This window comes from Felis catus, chromosome D2 (assembly GCF_018350175.1).
Source record: "Felis catus isolate Fca126 chromosome D2, F.catus_Fca126_mat1.0, whole genome shotgun sequence".
Lineage (NCBI taxonomy): Eukaryota > Metazoa > Chordata > Mammalia > Carnivora > Felidae > Felis > Felis catus.
The window spans coordinates 5,429,944-5,446,170 of record NC_058378.1 but is presented as its reverse complement, the minus strand read 5'-3'; the positions used below and the strand labels follow the sequence as shown (position 1 = coordinate 5,446,170).

Here is a 16,227-nt window from a genome sequence, read left to right as displayed (position 1 = left end):
GAAATATATCTGGGAAAGGTGTCTGAAAACCTGTATTTTAAATAGCCACTGTTAACATTGTAGGTCAGGTCACAGATTGGCCACAAGGACCACACACAGTTGCATGTGCCCAAGCGCTCACACAGGGAGAAGGATTGAAGTTTCCATAGGTCCCCAATTTGTTTAGTTATGGAACAGAACCTCATGGAAGGGAGGGGGTTCGCCATACCCAGCAGGAGCAGACTCAAGCTGTGTCCACAGGCGATCTCCATGCCCTTCCTCTTATCCATTCAGTGTGACGTTTGAGACAGGTGGTGTCATGCTAGGATTGCAAAAGAGAGTCACACTTGGCTCTGTGGCTGGTTTGGTTGGTTGGTTGGTTGGTTGGAGTTTCTTTTGTTGTCGTTGTTGGTTGGTTTTATGGGACTTCTATTATCATTTGAGAAGACGTTACCCTAAAATACTGTCATTTCCATGTAAGGCAGGGATCACCAAACTGCCTGCTACCAATTTTTGGACTGTCGTTGACCTAAGAATGATTTTTTTTTTAATGTCTGGAGAAAAAAAGGTCAGAAGAATGAGGCTTCGTGCCGTGTTAACGTTATATGAAATTCAAATGTAAGTTTTACTGGAAGCCAGCCACACTTGTGCCTTCTCTCGTCATCCACTACTGCTCTTACACGGCAGTGAGAGCGGCCCAGTTAGAGTGCAGACAATGGGTCTGAAAGCCCAGGCCACTCAGCGGCTAGGTCTTCCTGGAAAAAGTGTGACAACCCCTGATTGAAGGGAATGCCAACAGTCACCAGGCTCTCCCGGCTCCTGATGCAAAACAGCACTGGCAGGCCCCCCTCCTTACTCTGGAGGGGTCCGCGCGGGTGCCCAGGTGGTCCTGAACAGACGCTCTTCCTGCTCCCTGCTCTCCAGGGCCCTGGAAGCGATTCCCCACCTTTAAGCCTGACCCTGATTTCCCTGTCGTCCGGCTTGGAGGTTCCCGTACGGAGTTGGGGTAGAAGACCCCAGTCACGGTGCATTTCCCCACTCCCAGCCTCCCGCACGGTTCAGGTGGCCTGGAGAATTTAGGAGGCACCCACCGACAGGTGAAATGAAGGACTTGCTTGCCAAGAAGTCAAGTCATGTGCGAGAGGTTTCTGCAACTGATTGGGAAGAAATAGATGGGGCCTCGGTTCTGTGGCCTCCCTTCTGGCCACAATAGCAGAGGCCTTAGCACAGCCCTTAGTAGACAGCGGCTCTCCAGATCAAGGAGTTTGTGACAGCTTTCAGGAAGTGCATCAAGGCCTTCTAATGCAAACCGCAACCCGATGAGGCGCTTCCCTTATTGAACGGGAAAGGGTTGTTTTAAGTGGAAACCAGGAGGCCCCCCTGGGGCTCCCTTCATTACTTGAAGTGTCAGCTGTTAAAAGCTTAAGGGCCAGAAAGCTTAAGGTGGTGGGGAAGAGAAAAAGTTAATAAAGAACAATCACGGTGCACTCTGACTGACATTCGAGTTTGTAATTTTCCTTCCTAATTAGCATTAAAGCTTTCTCTATTTGGCAAAAAAAAAAAAAAAAAAAAAAAGCTAGGCGGCTGAACTTGAACTTCCAGAGAGATGTTTTAACAGCTGCTCACCATCCTAAGATGAATATCAGTAATTAGAACTATTATCGTTTGCTGTCATCATTACAGCTACTGTTATTAATCCGCACCAGGGAAAGCCATGAGGCTAATGCTGGCTGTCCCAAACTATGAAATCCTAATTATCATTCCCTGCTCTAGAAAAGAAGCTGTTGGAGCAGCTATTGAGAGGAGGAGGTGTCTGTTTAATGTGCTGATGATTTGGAATCACCCGCCAAGAGGATTCTGGAGAGTGACCCCTGCTTCCATTCTGCCTCTTGACTGGCGTGAAGGGTCCTGGGATTTGTTCCAAAGCAGCTAAGGTTACGCGTTGTAGACCTTGGCCTCTCAGAGGTGAAGCCTCCACTGAATTTGCAGACGGCCACTGAATTTGCAAACGGCCGACGTGACACCACTGTTTGACGGTAATTAAAGATACCTCAGGCATAATTACTACTGACCGGAAGAAAGAGATGATAGGAAAATGGTTTTATTATTTTAAAAATAGTCGCTTGCTTAGATGCAGCCTCAACAGTTGTGTACGGTAGATTAAAATGCATGCTTTGCTTTTGACTTACTTGATCCGTTATTTTGAAATTGCAGGCAGGGACTGTTGCCTGAGGTCACTCATCTTTTACTTTTATTTGATATTCAAGGAGCATAATTAATACTGTGCATGCCAGGCCGGGTGGTAAATATACCCCAAACCAGACCTGCCTCCCCCCTCCCCCCAAAAATAACACACTCATAATTGCAGTGTATAAATCAAAAGGGCTAAAGACAGAAAACTGAAATTAATTTTCCATTTTATTTTTGTTAATTGAGCTGAATCGAACATGACTCCTTAACTAGTTGCTAAACATTTATCAATGGTTCGAGAGTGGGCTTAATAACCTTAAGGCAAACCCTCCGGCATAATATTACGTTAATTTGTTTTTAAACGGCAAGATATTGTAGGGATACCCCCTCCCAGCTATACAATCTATTTCCCAGCATTATTTGGCTGAGATCTGAATTCTGATACACGTGTAGAAACAGAATAAATTAAAGTCTCTAAAACGATTTCCCCAGTAATATACGTGTATGAGAAATAGCCATCCTAGATAGCCTTCTCTTGCAGGATGTGAACATACTGAAACCTAACAATATCTTTTGATACTTGTATCACTTGTTCCCAGACTTTACCCAAGGCCATTTTGGGGGCACACTGTTGTCACTTTTTACCTATCTGGGTTCCACGGAACCCCACGAACGGACTGTGGGAGATGCCAGTCTAGGCATGGAGCGCCAGAAGGGTTTTGCGGGCTGTTTGGATTATTTACTACAGGACCACAGCAGTAGTTGGGTGCAGAGAGAAGTGCCCGCCTCCCCAGGTTCATGCTGAGTGTGCTGAGTGTGGGGCACCCAGGGGGACAGGGGAGACACCCTGGGTGCCCCAGCTTGGTGCTCTGTCTCCCTGCCTCAGCCACCCCTCTCAGCGACCACATTCTTTTTATGAGCAAGGATTTTTCTAATCTGGTCATATTTTAGGTGACATTTCTGTATATTTCCTAATTTTATTTCTAGATTACCCAAATCCTCTGCCCTGAAGTTGGGACTCCTCCTTTTTGGGATAGAAGTAAGGATGCATCCGTGTGCTTTAATATTGGTGTATTTACGTTTATGAAATACATTATCAATAAAGTGGCTTCGAATGCCCATGACCCCTGATTGGTCCACGATGAGTCTATGATAATAAAAGAAAAACAATATAGTTAGGTTTTTTTTAATTATTTAATTTAAAACAATGTCTTCTATTATGAGATTGATTTTTTAATGTTTGAGTTTGCTTCTATTAAAAGAGATGAAAGACAAATACAGTTTTAATTTGATTTTGGTGTTAGATATTCTTACTTGGGAAAACGTCCCCAAGTTGCTGTTTATTATTTCTTCATTTATTTATTTTACTTTGTATGATTTTATTATTAAGTAATCTCTCCACCCAACATGGGGCTCGAACCCCAAGATCAAGAGTCACACGCTCCACCGGGTGAGCCAGCCAGGCGCCCTCCCCTGCCCAAGTTGTTTTTATATAGTTACAAAAATACCATTGGCATGCTAAACCCTGTAAGAATTAACAGTATCTTGTAGTTTCCCTGGCTTTCTCCACTTCTCCCAGCCCTCACCCGGGCCATTGACAATGGTGAGTCTTGGAGTGCTGGCTACTCCGTTTTTGTCTTTCTCCCCTTCGCTCCTAACATCAGCATAAATTTGTGTGCTGAAGGAATGTTGGGACTTGGAGTAAGTTTCCGTTCTGTGAAGCTCTTTGGACTCTCACAGAACTGAATGTTCTTCTTGACGCCTTTTCCGCAACCGTCCCACACGGAACTAATTGTCCTGGACTGAGCCTGTTATACACTGTCAGGACCTGAAAACTGATGAGCCAGGGATCAAATGAACTTCTCCACATGACGGTAATCTCTCTAATAGAAACATTGTAGGAAGATAATGAGTAAGATGCTAGCTAGAGAGGAAGGGACCCTGGAAATGATCTCGGTCAACCCTTTCATGGGGCAGTGGAGAAAGCCAGATGTGATGTGATTAATAAATACAGTTTCCTTGAAAATCAACTTAATGAAGCTTCCACTCAGCTGAAAGTGTTGTTATCACTCCTGCGGGAAACCAAAGATTTTCAGTTGTATTAGGATAAGTTAATGCAATAGAAAATAATAGTCATCAAGATGGAGGTTTGGAAAAAAACAAGGAATGAATTTTGTACCTTCCATTCTGTAGTGTGATCCACAGTAGTAAATAAACGCCTGTAAGCACAGTGCTAGAGAGATAAGAAAATTCACATTCATGGAGGGTACTGTTAGCATTGTTTCTTATTTAAGCATTTATGAGATCATCCCACACAAATTTGCATTCCCAGTAATCACCTGTGGAATTCTGTTTTCAGAATTGTATTTAAAAAAAAAAAGAAGAAGAAGAAAACTATTACTACCGTAAATAGTTAATGTATGGAAATCCTCGTGTTATTTTCGGTTTTTCTCTGTCGAAAGCAATTTTCTCTGCTGAATAATGTAGAAATTTAGCCTGAGAGCTCCTCATTAGAAAGGATAATTTTTGTTACTGTAACATGATAATTCACTTATTCTTATAAATATTCTGTTCCATTCCTCACCTCAGAAGTTTTCTCATTTAAAATACAGACTATCATTTTCTCTTTCCTGAACGGGTTTGGTGTTGATTTTATTTTTTTGAATTGAGGATAATGTTGTTCTTTAACTCCTTTCAGTAGAACTGCTTTTATGATTCTAAAAATACCCAGAATATACTCTACTATCTGGAAAAGCAATAGAAAAACAACATTTGAGAAAAAAGCTCACTCTTGACCCCGAATAATTGTCCTTAAGTAATAACAATAGCTGCCATTTATTAAATATTCATTATGTGTCAGACCTCATGGGCTTTAAGTCACTTCTTGCATTCTTAGACAACTCTGTGCAGGACGTGGTATTAACCCTATTTTCCAGATAGATTTGGCAAGAACACTCACCGAAGAACGTGACCCAGGGAGGATTTGGATCTAGGTGTGTTGGACACGGAGACCAGACTTATAATTGTCATGTTGCCTTACTTTGACCTCTAAGTGGATGGACAGAGGGGCTTTACTAGGGACCAATCTGGGGCTTATTTGTGCCCTTTTAACAAAGCGCCGGGGGGACAGCAGGAGGGCATCTGGATAGGGCATGACCGTAGCTGCTTATGACAGGTTGACTCATGGGAAACTTTCTATCACTTTAAAATTTCTTACTTGGGGCCCTTGGGTGGTTCAGTTGGTTAATTGTCTGACTTTGGCTCAGGTCATGATCTCACGGTTTGTGAGTTCGAGTTCCATGTGGGGCTCTGTACTGACGGCTCGGGGCCTGGAGCCTGTTTCAGATTCTCTGTCTCCCTCTCCCTCTCTGAAATGAATAAACATAAAAAATAAATTACAGGGGCGCCTGGGTGGCGCAGTCGGTTAAGCGTCCGACTTCAGCCAGGTCACGATCTCGCGGTCCGTGAGTTCGAGCCCCGTGTCAGGCTCTGGGCTGATGGCTCAGAACCTGGAGCCTGTTTCCGATTCTGTGTCTCCCTCTCTCTCTGCCCCTCCCCCGTTCATGCTCTGTCTCTCTCTGTCCCAAAAGTAAATAAACGTTGAAAAAAAAATTAAAAATAAAATAAAATAAAATAAATAAATAAATTACAAATAAATAAATGAAATTTCTTTTTCAATGAGAAGCTTTTTCAATGAGAAGCCTCTATGTCGGTGATCTTGGCTATGCTATTTCTTTTGTACCAGGAAAGGAGGTGAGATTTATCTCCGAAGATAAGAGGAGAAAAAAAAAAAAACAAAAACAAAAAGCTTACTCTTTCTATAATCAGTTCCTGAGGTGATTTTCTTGAACAGGTGATATTCTTGGCTGAAATTGCATCTAGGCAACATGCTTATTTTTTTTTTTTTGTTAAACACTTTGTCTAAGCCAACAGATATTATCTAAAGGGCTTGAGCAGAGCTTGCTTGGGCAACGTATATGCTGGGATTGGAACAAAGGGTTTGGGTAGGAGTTCCAGTGTGGGGATCAGGTCCCATGTTCAAACCCTGACAGTCAGGTGACATACCTGGGCTAGCCAGGTGCCTCCGGATCACAAGACTGTCTTACATGCATCCAGCTTCTTCCTTTCCTAAAGGGAGAAACAAAGGCAGATTCGTATGACGGTAAGTAGACGAAGCCAGCAGGGTAGGAAGTGGGGCCACTTGTCGGGTCTCAGATGGGCATTTGCTCTTCTGTTCTGGCACTTGATTCCGTGCAGGAATGAAGGGCTAATGTTGCACCTGCTCTGATTTTCTAAAAGCTGAAAAACCCAGAGTTCCGGGTAAAAATCTCCTGGAAGTTTAGTTGTGAAATTTTATCAAAGTTTTTTTTTTAATTAATAACTTGCTAGTTAACAGAAATAAATCTTGAGTTGATTTCATATGTGTACCCTGCTAATTTGTAAATACTTTCATCACTGCTGTCTCATTGAGCCATCTAAGAAAGCTGTGATATAGGTGGGACAACATACTTCTAGCTTTCAGGTGAGGAAACTGAGGCACACAAGACCACCACTAGTAACTATAGATGCTGCAATGAAAACTCAGCCGAGACAGTCAGACTGAGTTCAAATCGTGTCTCCACCACTCAATTCAGGGTGACTTTGAGCAAGTTACCTTTGTGTGCCTTGGTTTTCTGATCCATCACAGTAATTCTGATGTCAGAAGGCTGTTCTAAGGATTGAGATGGTTAGGATTTATGTGGCATAAACTTTTAGCTGCTTAATGATGTTTATCTGCTTTCACAGTAATCACAGTATTTCACGTTGCTATCAGTGGAGCAGGAAAGAGGAGATTGGGCAGAACCCCAATTTCTGAACAGGAATTATAGCAGGGACAGGACACAGACACAGGTTATACTTTGTCGTGGTGTCATCTTCAAAAATAGCTCAAGAGCATCACTTGGGTTTCTTTTAGAAAGCGTTACAAACTTTTCTTACTTTTGAGTGAGAATACTTACGTATACACATCCACACAAGTTAAACAGCCAAGGGGCCTAGCAAGAAATGTATTTTGCTGGGGAACAGCAATAGAAGCATATAAAAACCCAACTAGAAAGAAAAGCTTTGCCGATAAGATTCAAAGGCAGTTCCAGATTCAAGTCCAGTTCTGTTAGGAGCCAAGCTCCTAAGCCCTATGGAATGAGAGTTGGCGCAAAGAACCACACGGCACTCCGACGTCGGCAGAGAGTCTTTACTGGTGCACCAGGGCTCCCCAGTGTTGGAAAGCGGGAGAGCCCCGATATACGGGGTTACAGGTCTTTTATACCATTTTGAGTTACATTTGCATACAGGCTGGTGGTAGGCTCTCTGCTCGGTGGTGGTTAGGGTTGGGGGTAATTTCGTCCTGGGAAAGCTTGGGAAATGGAGTTTCTCTCGGCAGATGCAACTTGGAGCCCGGGTGCGAAGCGGCAGGGGACCTCCGGTTTGGGAGCGCAAGCAGGTTTACAGAAGCGAGATGAAAGCGGTCATCGTTATTTATGTGAAAACCTGTTCCTGTCTTGCGTAGGGAAAGGTGGGGGGTACAGCTCTCCCAGGGTACGGATGTCTAACTGCAGATATCCTGTTTGTCAACTGGTGGAAGTGCAAGCCCTGCAAGTGAGGCGTTACGGAACTGAAGATAGGGTGGGGGTGTGTTATTAAGCTAAGCAGGGGTCTTTCATTCCCCCATTTTCTTTTGGCGTCGAATGAAACCTTTCATTCGATTGTATCTGGCCTTTCTGCATCAAATTGTCTTAGTTGGTGGTACTGTTGGGTTAGAACCAAGGCCTGGATGACAGAGAGTCTTTCTCTTATGAACTGTACCAAGCGGTTAAGGATGCAGGGTCCGAACACCAGTATTAATAGTAGGAGTATTAAGGGGCCCATGAGGGAGGAGACTAAAGTGGTAAACCAGGGGGATATCCCAAGTGTCTAGTCCAGCTGCCAGCTGGCAAAAATCAGGGGTAAGTGGGGGCCACCAAGTGTTAAGCGCATGGTTACCTTGGACCTCCCAGACAACTTCCCCACTCTGGGAGTAGATTTGCCAAGTCAAGGTGTAAACCTGATGTGGGTTCCCCTCTTTGACAATTTTAGCTCCAATTCCCGCCCCCAAGCTTGTGAGGACCCACAGAAAGACCATTCCTGCTGGGGGTTTCATTTTGGGTTCGTGCAGGGACAGGGTGGATTAGCAGTCAGACACGGGAGAGTCTTATCTTAAGAGGGTTCTCCGAACGGTGGAGCTTCCAGGTTTTGGGAGTTTCTGGTCCAGGGGTTTTTGGGGCTGCTTTGGCGTGCGATGCGTGAATCCAGGCGGCAATCCCGTCAACCTTTATGGCGGTGGGCGTGGTCAGCAGGACGATGTAAGGTCCCTTCCAACGAGGCTCCAATCCTTGAGAGCGGTGCCGCCGGACTTACACGGAGTCTCCTACCTGAAATGGGTGGCTAGTTTGTGGATGTCCTGGCCGATACAGTTCGGCCAGGGGTGTCCAGATTTGGGCCTGCACCGCTTGCAGCCCTTTTAGTCGGGCTTGTAAATCAGTCTTAGGATCGGAGGGGGAGAAGGAATTGAGCAAGGTTGACAAAAAGGGGGGGTCCCCCATAAAGGATTTCATATGGGGTGAGCCCGAAACGGTTGGGTGTATTTCTGGCTCTTAACAAGGCCAGAGATAGGAGGCGTCTCCAATCTTTTAAGCCAGTCTCTAAGGTCAATTTAGTAAGGGTCTCTTTTATTGTTCTATTCATTCTTTCTACCTGTCCTGAGCTCTGGGGCCTATATGCACAGTGTAATTTCCAATTAATCCCCAGTGTCCTGGCGAGCCCCTGACTTACCTGGGAAACGAAGGCCGGCCCGTTATCTGACCCGATTACCTTGGGAAGTCCAAATCTGGGGAAGATTTCTTCTAAAATCTTCTTGGCTACCACGTGTGCCGTTTCTTGTCGGGTGGGGTAGGCTTCTACCCATCCTGAAAAGGTGTCTACAAACACTAATAAGTACTTATACCCCGCATAGTGAGGCTTTACTTCAGTAAAGTCTATTTCCCAATAGACTCCTGGGCGGTTACCACGAGTCCGTTTTCCTTCTGGCACTCGGGTAGCCCCAGCGTTTACCTGTTGACAGACCTTACAGGCGGAGGTCACCTGTTCTATGAGGGTGCCTGCCTTAGGGATTAAGAAGTCAGTTTTTTTCAATCAGTGACTTCAGCTTCTGATTACTTAAATGTGTCCAGGCGTGCATTTGTTGGATCATTGCCAGGGCTTCCTTTCGGGGAAGGACTATCTTTCCTTCTTTTTCCCAGTCTTTAGTGTCCTGATTCAGTACAGCCCCTATGGCCTTTGCCTCTTCCTGGTCATCTGGGGTGTAAGCATATTTGTTGGTCGTAAGATCGGTTTCTTCAAGTTTTGTGGTCAAGGTCAACGTTTCTGCCACAGCGACTTGCCTGGCTACTTGGTCTGCCTGTCTATTTCCTGTTGCAATTGGGCCTTGTCCTTTCTGATGCCCGGGGCAATGAATTATGGCTACTCTTCGAGGAAGAAAAAGGGCCTTTAATAATGCAATGATTTCAGCTTTGTTTTTAATTTCTTTTCCTTCTGAGGTTAGTAGGCCCCTTCTTTCATAAATACTCCCATGTGTATGAGCCGTTGCAAAGGCATATCGGCTATCTGTGTATATGTTAGCCTTTTTCCCTTCGGATAGCTCTAGGGCCTTGGTGAGCGCTATCAGCTCAGCCTTTTGGGCAGACGTGCCAGGAGGTAGTGATTGTGCCCATATGATGTGGTGGCCATCTACTACCGCTGCTCCCGCCCTCCGGGTACCTGAGTCGATGTAACTGCTCCCGTCCGTATACCAAGAGTGATCCGCATCTGGGAGCTCTTGATCTTTAAGATCTTCCCGTGTCCCATGGGTCTCAGCCAGTACTTGCCGGCAATCGTGTGCGCTCTGTTGGTCTTCCGGTGCCGGTAGCAACGTGGCAGGGTTCAAGGTAACCGGAGGTCCAAATTGGACGCGGTCTGTGTCCAGTAGGAGGGCCTGGTAGTGAGTTAGGCGTGCGTTGGTTATCCATCGGTCCGGTGGCTGCCGCACTACGGCCTCTAAAGCATGCGGGGTGATAACAGTTAGTGGCTGTCCAAGGGTTAATTTGGCAGAGTCCTTGACCAGCATAGCAGTGGCTGCCATGATACGAAGACATGGGGGCCACCCCGCTGCCACAGGGTCCAACTTTTTGGACAGGTATGCTACTGGCCTCTTCCAGGGCCCTAATTTTTGGGTTAGAACTCCTTTGGCAATTCCTTGTTTCTCGTCTATGAAAAGGGTAAAGGGCTTGGAGGTGTCTGGCAACCCGAGAGCCGGGGCGGAGAGGAGGGCCTCTTTTAGGGCCTCAAAGGCTGACTGATGTTTTTCCTGCCAGGTGAAGGGTGCACTCTCTTTCGTGAGGGCATAGAGGGGGGCGGCTAGCTCAGCGAACCCAGGTATCCATAAGCGACAGAACCCAGCAGTTCCCAGGAATTCACGTACCTCTCTGGGGTTCTGGGGCGGCGGAATGCGAGCCACAGTTTCTATTCGCCCAGGGGTGAGCCATCTTTTCCCCTCACTCAGTATGTACCCCAGGTAGGTTACCTTGGTTTGGCAAATCTGGGCCTTCTTGGCGGATGCCCGGTATCCTTTTTCTCCTAATTCCCGGAGCAGATGTCTGGTACCTAGTATGCAGGCTTCTTTTGTGGGGGCGGCCAGAAGAAGGTCATCCACATATTGGAGTAGTGTTACTTCTGGATGTTGAGTCCGGAAGTCAGTTAGGTCCCTGTGAAGAGCCTCATCAAAGAGAGTGGGGGAGTTTTTGAACCCTTGGGGTAAGCGGGTCCAGGTTAATTGGCCTGAGATTCCTCTTTTAGGGTCCCTCCATTCGAAAGCAAACAGTTCTTGGCTCTGGGGGGCCAAGGGTAAACAAAAGAATGCATCTTTTAGGTCCAGTACTGTGTACCAGGTACGGTCTGGGCTCAGGGTGCTGAGCAAGTTATAGGGATTGGGGACCGTAGGATGGATATCCATAGTCCTTTTGTTGACCTCCCTTAAGTCTTGGACAGGCCTGTAGTCTCGAGTACCAGGTTTTTTCACTGGTAAGAGAGGGGTATTCCAAGGTGAGCGGCAAGGTCGCAGGACCCCAAGCTCTAGAAATCTGGTAATGTGTGGCTGAATGCCCATATGAGCCTCCTTGCTCATGGGATACTGCCTGATAGATACAGGCATTGCCGTGGGCTTTAGGTCAATTATGATTGGGGCCTGGCATTTGGCTCGACCAAGCCCTCCCGTTTCTGCCCAGGCCTGGGGAAAGTCCTGCAGCCAGGCTTCGAGGAGGTTAGTGGTGACCGGGGTTTCAAAAAGTCTGTGTTCGTCTTGTAAGGACACAGTTAAGACTTGGATAGGCTGGCCATCCCGGTTTAGCACTTGGGCCCCCGCTTTGGAGAAATGGATCTGAACTCCAAGCTTGGTTAGGAGGTCTCGTCCTAAAAGGGGGTATGGGCATTCGGGTACTACCAGAAAAGAGTGTGTCGCTGTCCCTTGCCCTAAATCAACCGTACGGTAGTTAGTCCATTTGTGAATTTTTCTTCCTGTCGCTCCTTGAACCCAAGAGGTACGAGAGGACAGAGGCCCGTTTGCCTTGGTTAGGACCGAGTGCTGAGCTCCTGTGTCCACCAGGAAGGTGGTGGGATGCCCCCCTACAGATAAAGTTAGCCGGGGCTCGGGGGGGGCTCCAGAGCCCTGACGCCCCTACTCTCTCTCTTCGCCCAAGGTGAGTATGGGGGTAGATTTCTTTGAGTCTCTAAGGCGCTTAGGGCAGTCTTTGATTCAGTGCCCGCGCTCTTTGCAATAGGCACATTGGTCTTTTTCTATTTTGGGCCGCCTCTTCGTTTCCCCTGACTTTCCTGTTCTATTTTCTGTCACTACAGCTGCCAGGATTTTTGTTAGATGTTTATCTCTCTTTCGATCTCTTCGTTCCTCCTGTGCTTCCTGCTCTTTTGCTAGCCTAGCCTCCTTTTCTTCTGGGGTCTCCCTTTTGTTATATACCTTTTCTGCCTCCCTAACTAGTTCCTGCAACCCATAGGTTTGAATCCCATCTAGCCGTTGGAGCTTTCCTTTTATCAGACGCTGCCTGATCTATGAATGACATGGCCACGGTAGCCTTATGTTCTGGAGCCTCGGGGTTAAATGGAGTATACATCCGAAACCCCTCTAGAAGCCGTTCCATAAAGGCTGCGGGGCTCTCCTCTTTTCCTTGGATTATGGTCCTTACCTTGGCCAAATTGGTGGGCCGTTTCCCTGCCCCCTTGAGACCCGCCAACAGAGCCTGGCGATAGATTCGGAGACTCTCCCTACCTGGAGCCGTTTCATAGTCCCAGTCCGGGCGGGTGAGGGGAAACCCCTCATCTATTTCGTTGGGGAGCTGGGTTGGAAAGCCTCCAGGAGAACTTGTTGCCTTTCCTCTGTAGTCAAAAGGACCTGTAGGAGCTGCTGGCAGTCGTCCCAGGTGGGCTGGTGTGTGAGGAGGATAGATTCTATCAGTGAGGTTAGGGCCTGGGGTTCTTGGGAAAAGGAAGGGTTATGAGTTTTCCAATTGTAAAGATCAGATGCAGAAAATGGCCAATACTGGATAGTCCGGTTGACTGTCCGGAGAGGAAACAGGGAAGATTGCCAAGTGGGAGGGCCGTTCGGGTCGTCCGATCGCCGGAGACGGAGGCGGGGGGTCTGAGGTGGGGTCTGGGGAGTTAGATCGGGTGGGGCTGGAGTAGAGGATGGGGCTGACGTACAGGCGGGGGAAGAAGTTGGGGAGGGGGAGGAGGAACTGGAGGCAGGAGGGGAAGTAGGGGGCACCGGGGACAGGACGGAGACGGGGGCCAGGGGTGAATTATAGGGTGGAGGTAGTAAGAGGGGGTTGTGGGGCGGTGAAGTCTCTTCGGGGGCGTGGGGCGGCGAAGACAAAGCGTCTAGGAGGAGGGAGTCCCTTTGGGACTCATCGGGAAAAACCGGTTTGGGCGGATCTGGAGTTTGGGTTGAGGCTCGGTTTTTGGAGGTTTTCAGGGGAAGGAGGGTAGACTGAGAAGTGGGGCAGGAAGGAAGGAAGGGTTTCACCCATGCCGGAGGATTCCGGATGAGATCCTCCCAGGTGAGGATATAGGCCACTTGATCTGGATGACCTTGTGGTCCAGGATCCATTACCTTTGTCTTAACCTGTAATATAACAAAGAGGTCAAAAGTCCCGTCCCGGGGCCACCCTACAGATAGGGTGGGCCACTCCGATGAACAAAAAGTTCGCCATCGACCTTTTCGAACCTCAACGGATAGATTGCGAGCTCTTGCCTGGACGTCCGAGAAATTAGTCAGAGTCAAAGATAGAGGAGTAGTCAGTGTCTGTCCCATGGCTGTGTCGTCCTGTCCACGCGTCCACACACGCACACTTACACACACACACACGAATATGACTACAATGTCGATACAGACCAGACAACATAGACTAGACAACAACCAAGGAGCCGCGGCCAGGTATTCAGATTCAGATGGCAGGGGAGGCCTGCCTACGGATTTGGGGAGTCTGACGAACTTGTCAGTTCTCCCCTACAAACACCACCGAGGCGTCCCTCGGGGCTGGGGTGTGAAGGTTCAGGACACGTCTGTCCTCCTTCAACACTCCTACTGAGGTGGCCGGCCGGCCTCAGAATTCACAGTTCAGAGACAAAACATAGAACACAATACCTGTGTGTAGACAAAGGCACAGAAGTCTGTCTTCAGTCAGTCCGTCAGTGGCCCGGGCCGGAGAGTCATCCACCGACGGGGCCGAGGTTCTCTTGCCTTCCCTCGGTTTCCCGGCCAACGCACCAAATGTTAGGAGCCAAGCTCCTAAGCCCTATGGAATGAGAGTTGGCGCAAAGAACCACACGGCACTCCGACGTCGGCAGAGAGTCTTTACTGGTGCACCAGGGCTCCCCAGTGTTGGAAAGCGGGAGAGCCCCGATATACGGGGTTACAGGTCTTTTATACCATTTTGAGTTACATTTGCATACAGGCTGGTGGTAGGCTCTCTGCTCGGTGGTGGTTAGGGTTGGGGGTAATTTCGTCCTGGGAAAGCTTGGGAAATGGAGTTTCTCTCGGCAGATGCAACTTGGAGCCCGGGTGCGAAGCGGCAGGGGACCTCCGGTTTGGGAGCGCAAGCAGGTTTACAGAAGCGAGATGAAAGCGGTCATCGTTATTTATGTGAAAACCTGTTCCTGTCTTGCGTAGGGAAAGGTGGGGGGTACAGCTCTCCCAGGGTACGGATGTCTAACTGCAGATATCCTGTTTGTCAACTGGTGGAAGTGCAAGCCCTGCAAGTGAGGCGTTACGGAACTGAAGATAGGGTGGGGGTGTGTTATTAAGCTAAGCAGGGGTCTTTCAGTTCCAAGATCAGAACAACAAATCCGAGGAGAAAGGGTGAACACTGGAGAAGAGAAAATACGTGCATGTGCGGGCGCACACACACACACACAATAGCACTGAGCGATTTCAGATTACGTTTATTATATTTTAGGTGTGTCAACTAAAGTGCAGCGTATGTGAAATTAATATATGGGTTAAAGGAACAAGTCTAAACGCCTTCTAGTTTGATGGTTGGAAATTCTCTCCGGGGAATCCTTCTTTATCTTGTTGATTTCACATTTTGGAACTCTATTGAGAGTTACTAACCACTGGACATTCGTGAAATAGCTAATTCCAGTCACCTGGTATTAGTTAAGATAGATTAAATTATGCTATAGTAACAAGCCCCAAATATCAACAACTTCCCTTCGTTGCTCACTCTTGCTGCATGTTCGGTGTAGACAGTATAGGGGCTCTGCTCTGTGTGGTCCCTCGAGGACCAAGGCTGACAGGGGCTCCATGTGACTTCCGTTTCCATGATCGCATTGCTTCAGTGAGGGTTTGACCCTTTTGCTCCTCCCTCTTGCGTGTGACCTCTGGAGTGCAGAAAAATGAGCTTTGCCAATTGGTGGTGAGGAGAATAAACTATAAGGAGCATCCCTGATTGCTTCAGTATTATTAGACTGTGTTCCCACAGGTAGAGCTCACAGTTAGTGATGTGAGTGATGGATTTTCTTGGAGAGAAATCGAGTGAAAAGTTCAGCAGTTTTTTATTGCATGGATTTTAATCGTGTATCAAGTGTCAAGATAATCAGCCAGAGCAGAAGAAAAAATGAATGATGGGGTTTGGAGCAAGGCTATGTCTTAAGGGCTTAGAAGAATCTTTTTATCCACCCCCAGGCTAAGTAGGATGGTCCTGGCCATGGGAATTGGATGTTGTTGTCCTCCGACCCCCATCCAAACTTCTTCCCCCACTGCTCCAAACCTACCTCCTCACATCCGTTGTGTAGGTTGGCTGTGGAGGAGTGAATGGAGTCCTAATTAGTGAATTAGGAAGTCTTTGCTTGGGTTGTCTTACTCGCCTTGAGTGTTGGCTGGGAAGGGTCTCTATACCCCTGGGAGTGGGTGTTTCAGGTTCTAACCCTTAGAGAATTGGTAAACCTTTGAATTGTTTGGACCTAAGTGTCATTTAGCTTGATTTATGCATGGTTATTTAGGTACTTTGTGTACCTTATTTGCATACAGAAGAGAAACTTAATATAAACTGTGGTTCTGTTGACTACCGAACAAGGTTATTCTGGAGGCAGGTGCCTCTTACAGGTTAAGTAAGCAAAGACCAGAAACTGTGTGTGTGTAGGGGGGGGGGGATGTAGTGTAAACCTTTTAACATGTAAACTTAGTAAATATTTACCCAGCTCCTCCCGTTGGAGTTCAGTGATTGGAAAGCTTGAGCTATAGTAGATTCAAAGATCACGATGATCAATGAACAGTAGCGTACTTGACTTATCATTTCACACAATCCCATGTTTGTTCGTACTAGTTGAAGCTTACATACCCCTCAGTCAGGAAATACTTTTGAGTTATTAATCCAATTGTCACTTTTTATTCCTCATCTTATGTGTCCTTTCTGGGGAATCTGAGACACCCAGTCTCTGCTT

The 16,227-nt window shown here is 47.2% G+C and overlaps 1 protein-coding gene and 1 long non-coding RNA gene across 7 annotated transcripts in view; one reads left to right on the top strand and one right to left on the bottom strand.

Moving 5' to 3' along the window:
- The window catches only part of PRKG1 (protein kinase cGMP-dependent 1), a 1,254,852-nt gene that overhangs the window by 908,215 nt on the left and 330,410 nt on the right, over positions 1-16,227 (top strand). The window lies entirely within an intron of this gene.
- On the bottom strand, positions 7,911-12,967 carry LOC123380977. The gene is made up of 2 exons (XR_006587470.1): positions 12,557-12,967; positions 7,911-8,615 (listed from the first exon to the last, which is right to left on the bottom strand). It is a non-coding gene; the product is annotated as an uncharacterized LOC123380977 (long non-coding RNA).